This window comes from Plasmopara halstedii (genome assembly GCF_900000015.1).
Source record: "Plasmopara halstedii genome assembly, contig: Scaffold_555, whole genome shotgun sequence".
Lineage (NCBI taxonomy): Eukaryota > Oomycota > Peronosporomycetes > Peronosporales > Peronosporaceae > Plasmopara > Plasmopara halstedii.
This window is the reverse complement of record NW_020187475.1, coordinates 1143745-1148855: the sequence shown is the minus strand read 5'-3', so window position 1 is coordinate 1148855 and position 5111 is coordinate 1143745.

Below are 5111 nucleotides of genomic sequence, written 5' to 3'. Positions count from 1 at the left end.
TTCTTTCCGAGCTCAATTGCTTGACGCATGGTCGATTTCAAGATAACGGCCCAATGCTTAGGTGTTTACAGCGGCCTTTTATTTGAAGTGGTCTTTTAATCAAAGCGGTCTTTTATTTCTAAAACATTGTCGAAAATTCGATGGGGGTTGTAATAGTAGAAGGTCTTCTAAACGTAAAAATCCGTAAGATAAAATTTACTGTTTCAAACAAAAATAGCAATCAGGCGATGCCAATAACATTTTATGCTTCCTGTATGCCGACGGTTAGCATTTCGCGTCGACGATGTCAAACGTATCTTTGCAGTTGGAGCAAAAAGCTATATTAGTGGTGATTAACTCAGTGACCTTGCGCCAACGACAGTCCTCACAAGTCCTGACTAGTGATTCTTCGTACCGACCAAAATTTATTTATGCCTCGATGCATTGTTGCCTTGCCAAATTAGAAGCCATTACTCACTATAAACTGCCTAAATATGGAGGTGTATAACGAAGTCGGCGCGTAGATGACCGACCGAATACCTAGCAGGATATTTTACGACTCTGTACATACGTTCGATATTTAATCACCAAAGGGTTAAGAACCTACAATATAGCTTCTTTTGATACTTTATGCCAACAATCAGAGAATCATGTTTGTGAAGTAGGTTATGCTTGAAATTTAGTGTCGCCATCGTCCTCTGGTGATTTATCAGGGCTCATTCAGAATAACGCATATCGTCGGCCTATATGTGTGTGAAAATTCTAACCCACTTAGTGTACAATTCGGCTTATCGATGTGCGATCTCGCTCATAATGTACAATAATGTCTTACCGTTGGGGTAACGCAAAAGCCTAGCTTCCACCACAATTATTCTTATATCGAAGTTATACTCGGCAGCGAAATATACCCATGACAGACGTAGGGACGACGCATGATCTGTTTAGACCACGAATGGCTATAAGTCACGCATGAGTATATTGGTCTTGCCAGGGATTACTAAACTGTATGTATCTTCTATTTATGAAGTGAAAGGTTCTTCTCTGCTGCTCAAAGCCGGGAAGGATCAAATGCGATAATGCGCTCATGCCCTGGTCATTTGCTGGGAGAAAGAACAGTCCACGTGAAATTGGCCACACTTAGCCATTACATGAAGGTATATCTATGTATGTTCTGTATACATCGTGAGAATGTATAATAAAAGTGATTACAGTATGGTACCCCCACATCATTTTATAGATAGTTATAGATATTCTGTGTGATACAGAATGCTGGTTCTCACCTAAAGATTTTCGCTGGTGACGAGACCGACATGTCTCTGTATTTAAAAAAAGCGGTGGAAGCCAGTCACTTTTGCTAGGAGCACCACAAAAGCTAAATGTCAAATTTCCCGATGTTCGAGCTCCGTACACTTAAGATCTTGTATGATTTTAAGATGAGGTTTGCCCTTTCTTACAAAAATATGCGTAACCCGTTAAATCAACGTAGCTTCCTCCAAGCAAAGCAGCCCACCGCAGCAGTGGTTACAGACTTTATCTGGGCGCCTGACACCTTGCTGCCGTTTTGATATTTTTGCCTTGGGGACTTTGAATATGAAGAAACCGTTTCACAATAATATCACTTGGGACATTTGTGACTTCGTTAACAGATGCATACACCCAGTTCATTTCGTTCGTCGTCAAGCAGCTTAAATCAGCGTTGCGCGACTTGTAAATGAAGACCTCCACATTCACCCAGTCGATGCTAGGCTAATAACGCTTCAAACCTGAGATTTCTAGGATGTTATCTAGCTTATCATTGGGGTAAAGACGGATGAACTCGTCTTCGCCTCAAATATCTTAATACTTCACTGCCAAACAAAGGACCTGTCTCGACATTTCCATTGTAAGTCCATTCGCTAAATATATAGCTATTATCTTTTCACACTGGGCAGGCTAACACTGTGCCCAACTGGAATTCGAGCTCAAACGAAGTTGTTCGACATATTTGTGTTAACTAAAGCTCGTATTGATGTCTCAGCACCATTTACAAAAACTTTTTGGACAATCGAAGTCGCAATTTTCATGTCACTACTACCACTTCTGGTAGAAACTATGTGTGTATTATTCAGTTTGGGACCAAAGTTCTATATATCCACAGCATCCGCGTACTCTTCCCGGGCCCAGTCTGTGGCCCTTCCCTAATGGTCGTTCCCGATGTTGCCCTTGGAAGCTTCCGGATCTACGATCTTTATAGCGTTCGCGTTTATGCGAACGAGCACCCTCTGTATGTTACGTCACTCTACAGTCCCGAGCAATATAATCCGGCTTCCCACAACGAAATAACTTTTCACAGTTGCAAAAAAGCTCGTTTCCATGCGATCAAATGAGCAAGATGTCCATTGGCTCTGCACCTTCACTTAAAGAAGTCGACAGATGCGCTTGTCTTCGTTCAAATCCGTTGAGCTTGGCTTGCTTGATGCTGAACGCTTCTTGCATTGCACTTTTGATGGCTTTGTCTATCGTCTTGAGGTAGTTGATCCTAGACCGCCCCATAAATATGCCCGCTATGAATGTTACAACTTGTGTTGAAACTTCAATTGGCTCGTCACTAGTTCTAAATACTAAATAACGAGCTCGTTGTGCAAACGCATGTATGTCGTAATGACCTTCACAAAGCTTCAAGAACTCGGCACAGACACGAAACTCTCAATATGGTGACTCAAACGCCTTCTTGAGCGCGATCTTGAAGCATTCGTATCTGAGAAAGCAGTTGAGATCAGTTTAACGCTTACCATCCGTCCAACACGTTGCACGACCCTCAAGTTTGGGCATACTTGCTGCTAAAAGTCTCGCAGTTGTCTTGCAGTGGTTGTTGCATCAATTTGACAAATTATCGTGAGAGAGGCACAAACCACAAAATAAAAACATGTTCGGCTTTGGAGTCATCGTTCAGCGAGAAGAAAGAGAGCATCTCATTTGTTAGACCTTAGTTCGCGGTATCGATGGTCCGCGTGGCACCCCAACTTCCTCCATGTCACTTGGGCAAGGACATGAGGATGGCTTGAACAGGAATGTGCGACGCGTTAATTAGCCGTATCATACCGCTCGAAGTGCTACCAGGAGTATGAGGGCTGCTCACAACAGTCCATAACACACATTCTAATGAGGCGAGGAAGCGATCCCTGACGTGAAGAGAGAAGAATTGTCCCACATTGATTGGAGCAAGAAAGACTTGAGGCCTTGAAGGCAAACTCGCAACTGAATTAAAAAGAGTAAATGGTTCCCAGAGCTATATGCATGACACCCCAAGGGCTCCTAAAGCTCTTGCTGATAAAACCTTGGTTTTTGATCTATCAGAATTATACAATCAAGGGTGTACTGGGATTGCGTCGCACAAGATTGTTCGACCGTACATAGGTGTGTATTACATAGTGATTGTAAGCCACCACGTGGCAGGATTGCCAGTAGTACTGGATATTACTAAGTTAATTAGAATTTGCGATTTTAACTAGGTATTACTATATCAATTATGAAAACCTAATTTTTAGGTATTGGCGGCTCTGCCGCAATTATAACAATAAGATAGAGTTCCAGTTTTGAACAGAAGTGATCGTCTGCCTCGCTTAAGGCTTTAGTATATAGCAGTAAAGGATTGCGATCCGCTATCCTTTCACTGGTTCTTGGAAAGAATTTAAGGTCTGTGACCTTAGCTCTGCTTCCTCTAAGCAAAGGTCTACGGCAGCCCCGCTGCACTTGGTAGTACTCGTAGTCAATTTACGCCTGAGTCGTCACGACCGATCCTTTGTGAGGATGGATGAATACTCCTATTTGCCCCAGGGCATACAGGACGGGCTTTATAAGCTGATGTCCCTACTGGGCCTTGAAAGCGTGGAGCACGTCGTTGCGCAAGGGCCCGAGGCCATAAGCGCGCGCGTTTCAAGATATGAAAATGCTACTTACAGCAGAAGCTGTCAGCGTCAACTGCGTCTATGACGCCATCGTCGACGACGGATGAATCCTTCCGACCTAGGCCACTCATGGTGAACATTAAGACCTTGTATGGTAAGGATGTAGTGAATCTCTTTCTGAGGCCGAGATGGCTATGGCATCCGCCATACTTCAAAACGAGCATCAGTGCGTGGCGCTAGCTATCTCTTAGCTTGGGGGTCACTGTAACCACTTCGGGGAGAGGATCGGCTGCCATCCCGGCAATGAGAATACTCAACTTCAGAAAAGTCTAGCAATTCTTTCCAACCCTGGCAGACGACAAGAGAATCGCGATCGCACGGGATATGCGGCGAGAACACTAGTAAAAGCTGATGCTTAAGCCCCGCCCAGAAAGGAAACACCGCTTCAACCGACGAGCTGCACGTCAGTGCCCGTTCTTGCGCTCGACCCCCTAAGCTTTAAGATAGCTAACGCCACGCGCTATTGCTCGTTCTAGAGCACGACCAATGGCATAGCCATATCGGCCTCTCCCACATAAGAAATGGTGTTTTTGACAGGGTCAAAGACAGCCTCCTTTACGCTCCAATACTGGCGTTGCCACACACCGATCGTCTTTTTAGTAACGTCTGTGACGCTTCGGGCTTTGCCATCGGCTGTAGACTGCTGACGCCGAGGAGCGAGTTCGGATGATCGCGTTCGAATTTCGCCGTCACAAGGCTGCGAAGAGGAAGTACCCAGTCCACGACAAGGAATCATTTGTGATAAATTCAGCACTTGTCAAGTTTAAGGTGCATCTGTTTGGCTCAAAGCCGTTTGTGATCTACACAGATCCTGCGTCCTTACACTCTGCGTTTCAGTCGCCTCACCCCTCGCAGAGGATGGCCAGGTGGATCTCATTCTCTTACATAATATAACTTCGAGGTGAAGGTTAAGCCAGGAATGCAGAACGCTTTGGCTGATGCGTTTTCAAGCAGACCAGACTATGGATTGTTCATGTCACGACAGTGACGTCGTCAGTAACGGACCCTTGCCGCATACGCGGGTAACAGTATGCGTTTAGCGCTGCTACAGGCTCTCGGAAGCAAAGAGTTCGGAAACTCGGATAATAAATTGTCGGCGCGTTTGCGCGCGCGGATACACCGATATTCGTATATACCACCAGTTTTGTAGTCTCGTAGGATCGAAAAACTGCTTGAATTGTCGTA